The following is a 17,356-nucleotide window of genomic DNA, read 5'->3' as shown; positions in this document are numbered from 1 at the left end:
CAATAAAGCTTCCATCGAAGTTGAATTTTAGGAAGTTAATGTTACCCTTCTAGGGTTTCATGCATGCGATTAGGAAGAAGAAGAGCTTGGGAGGGTGTATCAAATGAATGCCCCTACCCTCAAAGAGATAGTTTTTTAAATGGGGCAAAGATATATACAATTACAAAAATGCCCTTTATTAGTAGGAAAAGTACAAAACAACCTACATAAAGACCATAAGGCCCACCACACGAGAAATAAAATAAAGTAAAATACATACTATACAACCCTATCTGCACTCCCCTTAAAACTGATGTGGGGACATCAGTTTGCCCACAAGGAAGTCATGGCTTTAGTGAAGATATCGGCAAGTTGCAACTCAGAGGAGATATAAGGAAGTCATGGCACAAATGAAGTGACAATCAACCTCAATATGCTTGGTGCGCTCATGAAAGACTCGGTTGGATGCAATGGGAATGGCTCTAATATTATCACCATATAACGGAATAGGGTTAGTGAGAGGAAAATGAATTTTCAGAAGAAGACCCCTTAACCAAATGATCTCATCACAAGTAGCATAGCTTGATATTCAGCTTCAGGAGAGGATTTTAATATAGTAGTCTACTTGCATTTCCATGAGATAAGAGAATCACCAAGAAAAAATCACCACCTAGTTGTAGACCATGGTGTATGTGGACATCCTACCCAATCAACTTCAGAGAATACATGAAGACAGATCGAAGATGAAGAAGGGAAGAACAGTCCTTGATCAAGAGAACAACGGAGATACCAGATAATTCTATGAACCGTAGTGAGATGAGGATGTCTAGGAGTAGATACAAATTGACTAACCACTTGAACAGCATGAGCTATGTTTGGGCGAGTCACCATGAGATAAACAAGACTTCATACCAGTCTATGATACAAAGTGGGGTATTGCAAAAGTTCTTCATCATGAGATAGTTTCACATTGAGTTCCATTGGAGTATCAACCTGCTTGGAGTCAGTGAGGTGAGCCAGCTGAATTAGATCTATAGTATATTTTCTTTGATTTACAAAATGGCCTCTCTAAGATGACTACACCTCCTGACCTAGAAAGTAAGTCATAATACCAAGATTCTTCATCTTGAAGGAATGTTGAAGAAATAATTGAGTTGTTGGATCCCTTCATGGTCATCACCGGTGATGAGGATGTCATCACATAAACAAGAAAAATGGTGAGACCACAATCACCATAAGAAAAGAAGAGAGATGAATCATAGTCACTCTAACGATAATCGGCTTCCATAAGGGCATGATGGAAGCGCTCAAACCAGGCACGAGGAGCTTTCTTCAAGTCATAGAGACTTCTTAAGGCAACATACCAAGTGTTGGTCAGTATGGTACCTAGGTGGTGGTTTCATCTCTACAATTTCCTTTAAATTACCATGAAGAAAGGCATTTGTAACATCCATTTGGAAAATAAAGCAACCACGAAGAGTAGATAAAGCGAGAATTAGACGGATAGTTGTCATTTTGACAACCAAAGCAAAAGTTTCCTCATAATCAACTCCATACTTCTGTGAATAGCCTTAAGCAAGAAGACAGACTTTATATCTATCAATGCTATCATCAGTTAGTTTAATAGAGAATACCCATTTACTACCGAAAAGATGTGGCATCTAGAGGAAGAATCACCATCTCCCATGTGCCATTCTCAATCAAGCCACACATTTTAGTATCCATGGCTTCCTTCCAACAAGGAACATAGAGGGATTCTCGATAATTTCTGGGAATATTTGTAGCCCGAAATTGATTGTCCATGTATTCTCCCCTTGAATTTGAACATATAACTTTGATTTTAGTAGAAAATTGAGTCTCAACCATAGCACGGAAAATTTTAAAGGAAGGAAGAGCTTCACTTTTCTTTTTCAAGAAATAAATACATGTAAAACAAGTATAATCCCCATTCGAAAATGATCTCTAGTCTCAAGTTTAGATGCTTCTAACTAATCCCTAGTTCACCAAAACGTCCCAGACTATGTAGTTTGGCACAACTCTTTTAATCTTATAATTAGTCTGTAGTTCTTCAACTTGAACCGTCCAAACAACCATAATTCACCTGCTTTGTTACCATGTTACCCTTCTAGAGTTTCAAGGTTTCATACATGCAACTAGGAAGAAGAAGAGCTTGGGAGGATGTATCCAATGAATGCTCCCACCCTCAAAGAGCTAGTTTTATCAAAATGAGGCATAGATATATCCAATTATAAAAATTCCCCTTATTAGTGGGCAAAGTACAAAACAACCTACATCAAGACCATAAGGCCCATTACTCAAGAGCAAGGTTTAAAATTTTGACACGATACGCCCAATACGGGGCATATCATATCGTATCATTGAGAAACAAATACAAGATATGCATGAAAATCGGGTGTCTCGTCTTTTTTCATGCGTATTGGACCCATATCGGGGGTGTATCGATGCCAGTGCTTTAAAAGGCGTGGGAGGCGTACACCTAGAGGCATGCCTCGGCGAGCTCGCTTCACTCGCTCGCCTCTGCTTCAACAAAACCCCCCCTTCAACTAATGTTATGCATCTTTATTCTTCTTAATATAAAAGATTTTTATTAAAAATAGTAGTCGATCAAGACTACAGTCAGTCTTGAATTCCAAAAGATTTCGGATTGAGAAAAGTAGAAGAAAGAGGGAGAAGAAAGGAGAAGAAAGCAGAAGTACACAAGGGTTTTGAATGGAGGGACAGATCGAATGAATCTGCCGCCGCCACTCTCTCAATATTTATAGGTTATGTTCACTAAATGTAGGAAAGGGCAGAATTGCCCTTAATGCTTACATGGCAAATAAAACAAATAATAAACTGAAATAACAAGCTGTCTAAGATAACTACCAACTAACACTGACATAACTAACAGAGGTTACATGTGCTGTCATACGAACACAGTGGGGACTACAGCCGTGGGGCCCACATCAGTGTTCTTTACACTCCCCCTCAAGTTGGGAATAGATATTTGTCATTCCCAACTTGAATAGGTATGCCTCTAACTTCTTCCTTGGAACAACCTTGGTGAGAAGATCTGCGAGCTGCATGTTGGAGGTGATATACGGGAGACACTTCTTGTGATGAGACCCTTTCTCTGACAAAATGTCGATCAACTTCGATATGTTTAGTTCTGTCATGCTGCACCGGATTGTGAGCTATATTAATAGCCGCCTGATTATCACAATACAGCATCAAGGGCTTCTCATAATCAATACCCAACTTTTCAAGTAGTGATTTCAACCATAGGATTTCAGCCACTCCGTTAGCCATTGACCTGTATTCAGCTTCGGCACTAGAGCGGGAAACAACACTTTGTTTCTTACTCCTCCAAGAGACAAGGTTACCTCCTACAAGGGCACAATATCCAGAGGTAGACCTCCTGTCATCAGCACTCCCAACCCAATCAGCATCTGTATAGACCTCCACCTTCATGTGATTATTGTTCTTGAACAGTATACCTCTACCTGGGCATCTCTTCAAGTATGCTAATATTCTCTCAGCTGCAAGAAGATGAGTAGTTCTAGGGGAATGCATGTACTGGCTGACAACACTGACTGCATAACTGATATCTGGCCGTGTGAGGCAGAGATATAGGAGCTTTCCAACCAACCGTTGGAACATAACTTTGTCTTCAAGAGGCTCTCCACCCTCTGCACTAATCTTGTGATTTTGTTCAATGGGTGTATCGGCAGGCTTGACACCTAACTTTCTAGTTTCCGCCAACAGATCTAGAACATACTTCATTTGAAAGATAAAGATCCCCTATTTAGATCTAGCAACCTCAATACCCAAAAAATATCGCAGTGCACCAAGATCTTTCACCTCAAACTCTTGATGAAGGAGCTGTTTGAGGAACTCAATCTCACTATTATTATTCCCTGTCACTACAATATCATCCACATATACAACAAGCAAGGTCAAAGAAGAGTTCACTCTTTTAACGAACAGTGTATGATCTGACTGGGCCTGTACATAGCTGAATTTTCCAAGGGCTAGTCTGAATCTATCAAACCAAGCTCTAGGGGACTGCTTTAATCCATACAATGCCTTATTTAGTCGGCAAACCTTCTTACCTGTCTCTGTATCATAAAATCCAAGGGGCAATTGCATGTAGACCTCTTCTTGTAAGTCTCCATTCAGAAAGGCATTTTTAACGTCCATCTGGAACAAGGGCCAAGAGTAACTTGCTACAAGGGCTAATAGAACTCGAATAGTGGTCATCTTGGCTACTGGGGCAAAAGTCTCCAAGTAGTCTAGACCATAAGTCTGAGTAAACCCTTTTGCAACCAACCGGGCTTTGTACCTTTCAATGGAGCCATCAACATTATGTTTCACAGTAAATACCCATCTACATCCAATTGGTTTCTTTCCTTTGGGTAGGTCAACTAGCTCCCAAGTATTATTTTTCAAAAGGGCATCCATTTCAACTTTCATTGCATCTTTCCACTCTGGAACTGATAAGGCTTCTTGCACTGTTCTGGGGATAGGAATATCAGCAATGGAAGTGAGAAAGGACTTGTAAGAGGGAGATAGGCGATCATAGGATAGAAACTGGGAAATACAGTGAGCTGTGGATGTGGTGCAATGCCGTTTCCCTTTACGGACCGCAATAGGGAGGTCAAGGTCATCAAAAGGAGGGGAAGTAGCAACGGTGGAAGGTATCTTAGTGGGCCTTGGGACTGTAGTACCTGGATCTGGATCCGTAGAAGGAACTGGGGTTGGCTTGGACTGCTGATGACCAAGATCAACCTGCTTGCATCGCCTGTGATAGACTTTCAACTCTTGATCCCTCTGACAACCCTCACCATTACAACGTTCATCACTCAATGGAATGGGTAAAGGAACAACCTCAGATGAGTTAACCCCACTCTCACTGCGCTCCCCCTGAGGAAAAAGACCCAAATTCTCACCACTCTCCCCCTGAGGAGAAACCCTAGGATAATAGGGTGCCTTCTCAAAGAAGGTGACATCCATCGAGACAAATCTCCTCCCTGAAACAAGATCATAGCAGCAATAACCCTTTTGAGTTTGTGCATAACCGAGAAAAATGCATTTGGAGGCCTTAGGGTCAAATTTGGAATGATGAGGTCCAAGAAGCTGAACAAAACATGTACAACCAAAGGTTTTAAGAGGAACAGTAAACAACTCCTCGTCTGGGTATAGAAGGGTAAACGGAGGCTTCATATCAAGAACCTGTGAAGGAACCCGATTAATGAGATACACTGCCGTGAGGATAGCATCACCCCAGAAACGAATAGGCACATTGGAGGTAAACATAATGCTTCTAGCCACCTCCAAAATGTGCCTATTCTTCCTCTCGGCAACCCCATTCTGCTGTGGTGTACGAGGACAAGTGCTCTGGTGAATAACCCCATGATCGAGTAGATAAGAGGCCATTGGCTTGGCAAAGTATTCTTTTGCATTATCAGATCAGAAGACTTTGATTTTGACCCCAAACTGGGTTAAAATCATCTGATGAAAGTTTTGGGTCAGAGCAGGAACCTCATCTCGAGAACGCATAAGGTAGACCCAAGAAAAATGGGTATAGTCATCAACAAACAACAGAAAATATCTGTACCCACCCATAGAAGGGATGTGAGACGGCCCCCAAACATCGGTATGCACAATATCAAAAGAATTACTACTTCTTTTATTACTCAAGGAATAAGATGTTCTGCAATGTTTTGCAAGCTCACAACTCTCACATCTCAAATTTGACATCTCAACAGACTCAAATAAAGTAGGAAACAGACTCTTCAAAGACCGAAAAGATAAATGACCTAACCAATTATGCCAGAGCATAACCAGACTCACAGACTGAGAAACAAAAGACTTCTTATCCACAGGCTCTTTCCAATGAGAACTCTCTCCAAGCAGATAGATCCCATTCGTCTCATGGCCAGTCCCAATCACCTTCCTCGTCTCCAAGTCCTGAAAAACACATCGGTCAGGGAAAAAGGTTACTGAATAGTTCTGATGTTTTGTAATACTACTGACTGAAAGCAAATTAGTATCAAGTTTAGGAACATGCAAGACTGATGATAAAGAGATAGTATCAGATAACTTGATGTCACCCTTGCTAGGAATGGGAACAAGAGAGCCATCAGCAATGGATACTTTATCTCTACCAGAAGATAAGTGATAAGTAGTGAACAGTGATGGCAAGCTAGTCATATGGTCAGATGCACCTGAGTCTATTACCCAACAATGTTCAGTGTTACCTGGAGTTGAAGCATGGTAAGCTGAGGCCCGAGTACCTGAATGAGCAAATGCTGATGTGGCAGGGGCTGATGGTGACTGAGCTGAATTCCCAACCTCCTTTTCCAACTGTATTAGGGCAGCCCGAACAGCAGCTAAGGTATCTAGGGGCGTGCCTTTTGTGCCCGACGAGGATGCAGAATCAGTATTCACAGCCATATGAGCATTACCCCTTTTATTCCTCAGTTTTGCTGGGACTAAATGAGGGTGCAGCTTCCAACATGTATCTTTCGTATGCTTGGGTTTCTTGCAATGTTCACATACTAGATCCCATTTATCTTCCTTCTTCATGTCCCTTTCTGTATCACCCCCAGACTTAGGTTTAACTGCTGCCAGGGCTGGGGGGAAGGGCTGATGTTGCATCATAACCTTTCTCCTGGTCTCTTCACTATGCACTAGGGAGTAGGCTTGAGATAGGGTCACACTGTCTCTTGTCAGTATCTGTTGTCTCACAATGTCATAATCTGAATTCAGGCCAGCCAGAAATTCAAACACCCTATTGGTCTCGACTTGCTTTCTATGGGTTTGTGCATCTTTTGGACTTTCCCACTCAAGAGTCTCCAGATAGTCAATTTCATGCCACAGAGATTTCAAGGTAGAGAAATAAACAGAGACTGGTTTCTCTCATTGTTTAAGGTTATTCACCTCACACTTCAGTTCATAGGCTCTAGCAACATTAAGGGGTTGGGAGTAGGTCTCTTTCATGACATCCCATATCTCCTTGGCTGTCTTTGCCCACAAGTAATTTCGGCTGATATGTGGCTGCACAGCCATGTCATAACCAAGTAGTTCTCCTGAACCCACTTGGTATACATTGGGTCCTCCTTGGAAGGTTCTTTCACATCTCCCAATAGGTAGCTAAGTTTTCCCCTTCCCCCAATAGCCATCATGGCTGATTGGGCCGATTCCAAGTAATTGGATCCGTCAAATCTCACAGTTGTAATCTGAAACACAGTCTCAAACATACTACCAGAACTGCTGTTCCCAAAAACACCTTCTCCCTGATTTTTGAACTCCATTCTTGGTTAAGAATCAGTAGTTAAGAACTATTAGGGTTACTGCAATAGAAAACAGCACTTAAACAACTGATCACAATCAGAAATCTGTATGAAATCAGTTCAGATCTGATCTGAAACCAATCGGCAATCAGAATATAAGTAGTCCGATAACAGTTCTCACCCCCAAAACAGGTCTGAAAACCACTTAGAAAGTAATCTGTAATGCTGAAGCAGAATTAGGGTTTTAATCGTAGGGTAAGGAACACCTTTGTGAGAACATAAACAGTACTTAGCCGCACCTTCCAAAAGAATTCACAGTCAAGTCTAGCCGTAGGGTTAATGACAAACCCTAAAAAAAAACTGATCACCTCTGAGAAAAAATAGGAGAGTTCGGCCGCTCCTCCTAGATAGGTTCAACCTATCTTGACTGACAGCAATCTCAAGGGAAAAATAAAGACTTACCCAGAAAACTCTGATCGCTACCTTCAATTGTGGCCTGAACCCTAACCTTCTCTGATTCTTCCTGATTACCAAAACACTCTCCAAGCCTCTACAAGACTTCGGACAGCTGCTAAACTTTTCTGGTAACCTCCAAGAATCAGCCAACGAACAGTCCTTTGTAAACTTCCAGCCCTAGACAGTTCTCATGTGGTCGGCTGGATTAGACTCACATGAGAAACCCTAGATAGGCTCTGATACCAAGTAGTCGATCAAGACTACAGTCAGTCCTGAATTCCAAAAGATTTCGGATTGAGAAAAGTAGAAGAAAGAGGGAGAAGAAAGGAGAAGAAAGCAGAAGTACACAAGGGTTTTGAAAGGAGGGATAGATCAAATGAGTCTGCCGCTGCCACTCTCTCAATATTTATAGGTTATGTTCACTAAATGTAGGAAATGGCAGAATTGACCTTAATGCTTACATGGCAAATAAAACAAATAATAAACTGAAATAACTAGCTGTTTAAGATAACTACCAACTAACACTAACATAACTAACAAAGGTTACATGTGCTATCATACGAACACAGTGGGGACCACAGCCGTGGGGCCCACATCAGTGTTCTCTACAAAAATAAAGGAAAAATGAGATCCCCCCTTCCTCTTCATCGTCCTCCTAACCCCCCTCCTCTTAAGGAGGCTTACGCCTCCTTGTGTTCGGGAGGCTTACACCTCTTGCATTTTGAACTACGCGTTTTAAAACATTGGTCGGGGCGTATCAGGGGTGTATTTGGGCGTATCGATATGCTATGAAAAAGATACAGCCAAAAACTGAAAACAATAAAGGAAAACAAGCTTCTTTTCATTGAAATAAAGCCTTCTTTCACCCCAAAATGACTCTAAAACTCCAAACCTCATTCCTAGATTGCTAGATTTGCAATAATTTGCAAGAAACAAGTGTAATTTGTTATTTTTTTGAAGATTTTTCAAATTTTGAAAAAATAGGTAAGTTTTTTCAAATTTTTAAAATATCTTGTGATTTCTTTTTTTTTCTTGAATGTTTAAATTTATGTTGATCTACATTTCTTACATTCGAAATCACAATTTTTTTTTTTTTTGTGTTATTAGTAGATCTACATTTCATGAAGATATTTGGGGAAATATAAATTAACAAAACATTTGAAAATGTAATTTTTCTCTGCCTATAAAGACTTAATATATTTTATAAATTAACAAAAATTTCATAGAGCAATTGGAATTTCTTCTTTAATTTTTTTGATTTTTATATTTTTAGAATTAAAAAATAAATAATAATTAATTATATTTTTTCATTTGATCACAAACAATGGAATATATTATAATTCTATGGATGACCTATCATATCCACAGACCAATTGAAATTTCTTCTTTAGTTATTATTTTTTTTTATTTTTATATTTGTAGAATTAAAAATAAATAATAATTAATTATATTTTATCATTTGATCACAATGATTGAATATATTATAATTCTATTGACGATCTATCATATCCACGAAGAAGTTGAAATTTCTTCTTTAATAAATATATTTTGAATATATTGTATAATGATTATTTATTTCTTATAGTTTTTGGAAATAAATAATAAATAATTATTAATTATATTTTCACTTAGAAGTTGTGTCAATGCATGTTTTATGGTTGGATAGGAGAGTTGGGTTTTTCCCATCCCATAAAACATTAAAAACTTAAGAATTACAATTTATAAATTATAGTTATGCATATGATTTTTAATGAAATTATAATTAAATACAATGTATTTATTCATAAAACCATTAAAATATATTAATTTAATGTATATACACCTCATTGAGGTCTTATATTTAATGTTATTGATGCATTTTTCTGATTTATTAAAGTATTTATAGTGTTTCCAAATGTATGTATGCGTATCTTAGTTTTTCTCCAATACATACGCGTATCCAAGGCGTATCCCAATATGCCTCTTAAAAATGCCTTTCCGATACACTTGGCGTTTTTGATACTTTAAACCTTGCACAAGAGAAATAAAATAAAGTAAAATACATAGTATACGACCCTATCTACAGTTAGGGGCCAAGGGCTTCCATTCCATAACTAGCCTTGCCCTTTCTTTAGTGGATAAAGCTACCACTTTTTAGGTTCTTAAAATACCATTCATTAAAAAGACTTGGAAGTCAACCAATGTTTTCACCCAGTGTGCAACTTTTATTTTGACTAAATCAATGAGTTCTGCTTGTGTCCTACTTTTATCATTGAAAATTCTTCCATTTCTTTCTTTCCAAATAGTCTAAACCATAGCTGCTCTCACTGCTTTCCAAAGTGGTCTTCCTCTATTCGATGGTTGTTTCAAGAAATTAGGATAAAAAAGGCCAACTGCATGAAATAAAAATATGGGAAATTGTTTCATCATTGTTCAAGTAGAGAGAACACATGTGAGGGGAAAAGCATTTATTTGGCCTTCTTTTTTGTAGCACATCACTAGTGTTGACCTCTCCAAGAAAGATCTACTAACAGAGGGCATGAATTTTAGGAGGAATAGGCTTGCTCCAGATTTCTTTCATTTGGAAATTCACCCCCAAGATGGTAGGCTGTGTTAAAAAGTTGGAAAATGAAACACAAGTGAAAGAACCGACCAAGGATATTGACTACACCCTATTGTCCTCCAAATTTTGATCCAGATAAACTGACTCAAGTCTAGCTAACAAAAGTATGAGAGATTCACATCTAAATACTTGAGCCCTCTTCTAAAGCCAAAATTCCAACTTAAACCCAATTTTGAGAAAGCCACAAATTTTGAGATAGGTTTAAGTTTGTAAGTGGAGAGTGCAAAGAGCAAGGGATATTGGAATTTTAGAGGAGTGTCCCCCTACCATGGATTCTCCCAAAACAAGACTTGGTCTATTTCCCACATCATACTAAATGAGATTAAGGAAAAAGGGATATACCTCATTGATTGCTAAGGGGAGGTTGAAGTTGCATTAGAAGTTACCTTTCCTCCCAGCCAAAGTCCGATTGCCTATGTATACTTTTAATAACCTTGTGCCAGAGCCTTTAACTTGCTATTGGAAATCTCCACATCCACTTCCCTAAGAGAGCTAGATTCATCTAAACCAAATTACTTAACCTAAATCCCCCCTTCTCCTTTGGTCTACTAACTTGTTCTCAATTAACTAAGTGGTCCTTCTTCTTAACCCCATTTCCCATAAAAAATCCACCATGTTCTTCTCTAACTGCCCAACAATCTTAATAGGGATACAAAAAGTGGAGGGGAAATAAATTGGAAGATTTACTAGAGTGACCCTGATCAAGGTTATCCTTCCACCCAACGAGATATAATTCCTTTTCTAGGATGCCAACATTTTGGTAAATCTCTCCACTACTAGTTTCCAAAACCCCTTAAACCATGGGCTAGTATTTGACTTCACACCCCAACACCTCAGCTAATCCATAGATAGCCTCCTTTTGCATATTAGCACCCGCAATACAACTCTTTCCCCAATTTACCCTTAGATTAGAGCTATCCTCGAAATCTCTTGTTAGGTGCGTCTTGATTACTAAGAGAATCAATGTTGTCATCGTCACAAAAAAGATTTATATCATCTGCAAACTGCAAGTGTGTAGCCACAACCTCCTCCCTACTCACTCTACCCAGTTAGTGAGTTATCCAAGTCTACCTTGGTGATCATTCTACTAAGCAACTCAACAATCAAGGCGAATAGGAATGGGTGGAGAGTGTCACCCTATCTCAACCATCTCCTAGCAGGGAAAAAATCTCTATAAGGAGAACTAGAAATACAGACCTTTCCCTATAGGCCTTCCTTTTAAAATGCTAAGTGAAGTTCAAAGGATTTCTCTTGAAAAACCTTTTTCTCCTCCCACCCTATCTCAACCATCTCCAAGCAAGGAAAAAGTCTCTATAAGGAGAACTAGAAATACAGACCTTTCCCCATAGGCCTTCCTTTTAAAATGCTAAGTGAAGTTCAAAGGATTTCTCTTGAAAAACCTTATTCTGAGGAGATTAAGATGGAAATCAGCAGCTTGGACAATGAGAAATCCCCTAGACCGGATGGCTTTTCCAACTTGTTTTATGTTAAGTGCTGGGATTTTGTGAAGCAAGATATCCTAAATGCCTTTCAATCATTCCATTCTAATGCCTCTCTTCAAAAGAGCCTGAATAATGTCTTTATCACTCTCATTCCTAAGATTGAAGGGGCTGTAATGTTAAAGATTTCAGACCAATTAGCCTTCTGAATATCTTTTACAAGATTTTGGCCGAGGTCTTAGCTGCAAGGATGAAAGGGGTTTTGGATAGTGTGATATCAGAAAATCAAAGTGCTTTTGTGCCGGGTAGGCAAATGATTGACTCAATTCTTATTGCAAATGAGTTGTTGGATTCAAGGATGGTCGAGAGGAGTCTATTGGGCCTAAAGCCCAATTTGAACTGGCTTAATTAGATTAATTAAAAAAAGGGGCGGTTCTGGGATTTAGATCAGCAGATAGGATAAGGGATTGTCCCTATCCACTCAGAGAGTCCAGATCCAAATAAAGATTTGGATAAGGAAACTCCTAATTAGATTAGGAGGGCTGATCTTTATCTGCAGATAAGATAAGGGATTATCCTTATCTCTTAAAGAGAGTCAGATCCAAATACAAGATTTGGATTAGGAAACTTCTAATGGGATTAGGAGATGCTCTCTTTAAGGCTATAAATAGAGGAGCAGGCGAACCTCCAGATCATCCTTCAGTCTTACTGATTCAAGAGAGAAGACAACATACAGTTGGACCGACGCCATCTTCTGCTCTTGCCTTCTCCTGCTATTGCCACCATTACCAGTTCGATCTCCACCTGTAGGAGCGATCAAGAAGAGTTCTTGATATTATCTTTTGGAGAAAAGATAATCAGAAGTTGTGCTCACCTGCCCTCCATCGAGTTCTTGCTGAAGAATTCGGTTCTTGCTGAAGAACCACCCTGCTGATTCTGCTCCACCCTACGTTGTGTCATCTTCAGTTGGAGAAGTTTTTGGTATTCTCCTTGGGCGTGAACACCTTCGTTGGGGGTTACTACTACTCCGTATTAGGTGTATCCCTCTCCTACCTTTTGGTTCCAGATCTGGTCTGGTTTAGGTTCAAGATTGATCCTTGAAAATGCAGTTTTCTAAAATAGGGAATGTGATTCCCACATGGGAGAGAGAGAAATTTTTGAAATTTCGCCCAACTTACCTGCAGGGTTCGGCCATCCATATGATGGATCTCTCATCCCTTCACAGTTTTGGGCAATGAAGTGGTTTGGGCTCCCTAGTTCAGAAGAGGTCTTTTTGACTAGGAAATTCAAGAAGCTTCAAATCTGTTGGAGACTCTATAGACTCAAATCATTGACCACAATCAGGATGACCAGTGGATTTGGATTTGGTCCAAAGAAGGTGTTTTTTCAGTTAAATCAATGACTAGTAGACTTGGTAGTAGAGTGGCAGTGGGATATTTCCCTGCTAAACAGATTTGGAGCCCAACCTACCCTTCTAAAGTTAATTTTCTAGTCTGGACAATGGCATTGAACAAATGTCTGTACCGATCCAATCTTGAGAGAAGAGGTTTGCAGATTCTGGACAAGTCCTGTGTCCTTTGTGATGATCATCTGGAAACTACGGATCATATATGCATTCATTGCCTTTTCGCTGCTCGGATGTGGCATCACTTCTTGAAGGCGGTGGGGATTTGTTGGGTCATGCCTAAATCAGTTAAAGAGTTACTCTGCTGCTGGAAAATCAGTAATTTGAAGAAAAGAGGGAAATTGGTCTGGACCACTATTCCGGCAGCTGTGATTTGGGCCATTTGGTCTGAGAGAAACAACAGAATTTTTAATCAAAAAGTGAGAGGGGCCGAGGATATAGTTCAGCTGGCTGTTGGTAAACTGCTCTCTTGGATCTCAGTTAGTCCTGAATTCAGACACTCAAATGTAACTCATCTATTGAGAACTCAGTCAATCTGGTGCTTGTAATGGCAGTCCCTCAGGCCTGTCCATTTGTGGGCAGGTTCTGTTTTGTACTGTTATGAGTTAGTTTTAATAAATTTATCTTACCTTTTCAAAAAAAAAAAAAAAAGAAAAGAAAACCTAGTAGATCCATTAATCAAGATTGAATATTGCACCAAGATTAAGAACCCCTTAACCCACAATCTCCACCTGTCCCCCAATCCACAATTTTCCATGACCTCTAGGAAAAAGGACTAGTCCACCAAAGCTTAAGCATTTTCAAGGTCCACCTTATAGATAATTCCCTTCTCACCTCTTCTCTTCTCTGCTAAACATTCATTTGCCCCTAGGATTTGGTCCACTATTTGTTTGTCCTCTACAAAGGCCCCTTGGAATGGTGAGATTACTGTTGGCAAGATCTTTAGTTTACTTGAATGGACTTCTGCAATTATTTTGTAGAGGCTACCCACTAAACTGATCGGCCTAAAATTCTTTGGAGTTTTAGCTTCCTTCTTCTTAGGTTGAATTAGTTCCTGGAGAAATGTCGAATCATCCTTTGGTGGACTAGTCATCAAAGAAGGTCGAATTAGTTCCTGGAGAAATGTCCCCACTTCGGTGAAACTCATCAAAAACTTCTTTCAAATCATCCTTCAGAGTCTCCCAACAATCTTGATAAAAGGCCCTTGTAAATCCATCCGGTCTCAGGGCTTTTGATTTGTAATAAAAAACACAATCTCTCTAATCTCCTCAATGCTAAAGTTACTCTCCAAAGCTTTGGACTGGATATCTATCATTCGAGCTCACTCCAGATCGGGGAGGCTTTGTTCTCCTCACAAAGCTAGATAGAATCCCCTTGAAATGATCCATAAAAACCTTTATTATCTCCTCTTCCCTTTTGAATTCATATCCATTTACCTCTACTCATTATGAAATTCTTCCTTCTTCCATCTGTTAGAGAATGAAAGAATCTTGTGTTGCCATCCCCTTCTTGACACTACTTGTATCCAAATTTCTATCTCCATGAGATTTCTTCTTTTCACAGGAGATCTTCCAACTCCCAATTAGTTCCTCCAGGCATTCCAATTCTTCACTTCTCCAGATAGTGTGGATTCCTCATTAGGCTCCCTAAGAAGGTGCATAAGTCCAGCTTAAACCTGTAATACCCCATATGCTTCTAGTCCACCTTCTATCTAACTCTGTCAATTTGGTTTCCTGAATTAAGAAGATATCTAGCTTCTCTTTCCTCAAAAGCACTCCTTATTAATCTTCAATATTATTAGCACTTAAGATGTCCTACCAGGTAAAATCAAAATCTAAATTCAATCCAGCCAAGAATTCAAGCACCCAGCTTTTTTGACACACTTCTTGCATTGATCTATATTAACTAGGTCTCTCCATTTAAGTTCTTCTAAGTAATTAATTTCTTCCCTATAAAGAAGTACATTGAGACGGATCCTCCCCTTGTCTCATACAACTAGCTTCCCTTCTCAATTGATAAACATGGGCTGTCTTTTGAGCTTAAGAATAGGTGGAACTAACATGTAATTCTTTACTATGTATGGCTGCATGGAACAAATCAACCTTCATATCACGTGGAGATTCTCTTCCTCCCATTTAGGGAAGGTTGGATCATAAGGCTGAAAATAGCATCAGATTGCCAACAATCAAATTTGAATTCGATCCCATTAAGGGTGATCTGAATTTGTTCCATTTATAATTGGATGAAAACGACAAAAAGGCAGTGTATAGTATGGCTCTACTCTTTAGAGAAGAAGAAATTAAGAACACTTCAGCCTTTACTCTGGTTCCATCAAAGGGGTGGAAGGTAATAACTTTGATTTAATAGGAGCTTTACATGGTCCAATCTCCAAGCCAACCGGATTTTCACTAAGTTGGATCGGTTCCTATTTTCAGTGGATTAGAAGAACATTGAGGAGGTCTAATGTCTAGAGATTTGCCTATGTTAACTTTGGATCATTGGCCAATTTCCATCTATAGGGAGGGGTTTGATGGAAGAGGCCTAGCTCTCTTTCGTTTCTACAAAATATGGCAGTGTCACCGAAGAGTCAAATGGAAAGGGATGAAATTTCATAGGAAGTTACACGATTTGAAGACCAAAATTAAGGAGTGGAATATTCTTGAATTTGTGAGGATTAAAGAGAGGAAGCAAATAGTGATCGGTTAAATTAAGGAGTTAGATAAGGAGTGGAGGGGCACCTTTGAGGAAGGAGATAAGGAAATTAGGTGGTCTTTGAGAAAACAATGGAAAGATATACTTCATGAAGAGGAAATCAGTTGGAGAAAAAGTTAAGGAATAAATCGATCAAGGAGGGTGATAGAAACACTAAATTCTTCCATGCGTTGGCCAATGGAAGTTAAGTGAGAAATTACGTTTAAAGATTAGTGGTGGATGGTGTAACTATGACACAATAGAGTGAGATAGTTGGGGCATTTAAAGAACACTTTAGATCCTTTTTTAGGAGACCATTGAACCAAAGAGTGTGGTTTGATGGCCTTGAGAGGTTGAGTTTACCAGGTGAAATTAAGGATTGGTTGGAGAGGAGATTTTGACTTTAGATCCTTTTTTAGGAGACCATTGAACAAGGCACCTAGGTCGGATAGATTCACAATGGCTTTCTACCAAGATTTCTAGGACATTTGGAAAGAAGATTTTCTAGTAGTGTTCAATGAGTTATTTGAAAGAGGAGTAATAAACCCTGGCTTTAATTCAACTTTCATACCCATGGTGCCTAAGAAAAGTAATGTAGCACATCCTTGTGAGTTCAGATCCATTAGCTTGGTGGATAATTTCTATAAAATTATAGCTAAGGTTCTATCTTTGAGGATTAGGGTTAATCGTTCTTTACTTCTCCAAATCAGGGTGCTTTTGTAAGAGGTAGGTAAATCACTGATCAAATTCTAATTGTCAATGAGTGTGTGGAGGACTTCAAAAGAGAAGGAAAGGAAGGCTTTGTGTATAAACTGGATTTGTAACAAGCTTATGATATAGTGGAATGATCTTTCTTGTTGGATGTTTTGAGGAGCTTTGGGTGTGGGGAGAGATGATGCAAGTGGATTAATGGGATGTATTAGGACTTGTCATTACTCCTTGCTGGTGAATGGAATAGTGATCAATTTTTTTTCCTGCTTTAAGAGGGATTAGGCAAGGAAACCCTTTCTCTCCTTTTCTATTTACCTTAATTGCTGAGGCCCTTGGGAAATAAATTGCTAGGGAAGACTCTCAAGATTTAGTGAGGGGTTGGAAAGTTAGTTGTGACAAAATCCCAATTACTCATTTGCAATTTACAGATGATACATTATTATTTTGTGAGGGACGAAATAGAAGTTGGGTCAGGAATCTCAAGCTGACAATTCAACTTTTTGAGCTAATCTCAAAACCTTAAAGTGAATTTTGAGAAAAGTTGTATTGTGGTTGTTAATATAGAAGAAGGGGAGATGTTGGAGTATGAAAGTATTTTGGATTGCAAGGTATCACAATGGTCTTTGAAATACTTGGGTTTACCTTTGGGAGACAATACATAAAAGATCAGTTTTTGGGGATCCTGTAGTAGAAAGATGCCAGTGAGTGTCAGTAGATGAGGGGGTAAGATGCCAGTGAGTGTCAGTAGAAAACTAGAAAAGCTGATGAGGGACTTTTT

The 17,356-nt window shown here is 39.2% G+C and overlaps 1 protein-coding gene across 2 annotated transcripts in view; it reads left to right on the top strand.

Moving 5' to 3' along the window:
• Nucleotides 1-17,356, top strand: part of LOC104589235 (SET domain-containing protein) — an 82,383-nt gene that overhangs the window by 34,218 nt on the left and 30,809 nt on the right. The gene's annotated exons all lie outside the window — the stretch shown is intronic.

The sequence above is a fragment of the Nelumbo nucifera genome, chromosome 3 (assembly GCF_055504915.1).
Source record: "Nelumbo nucifera cultivar China Antique chromosome 3, China Antique-T2T, whole genome shotgun sequence".
NCBI lineage: Eukaryota > Viridiplantae > Streptophyta > Magnoliopsida > Proteales > Nelumbonaceae > Nelumbo > Nelumbo nucifera.
This window is presented reverse-complemented; position numbering and strand designations above follow the sequence as displayed.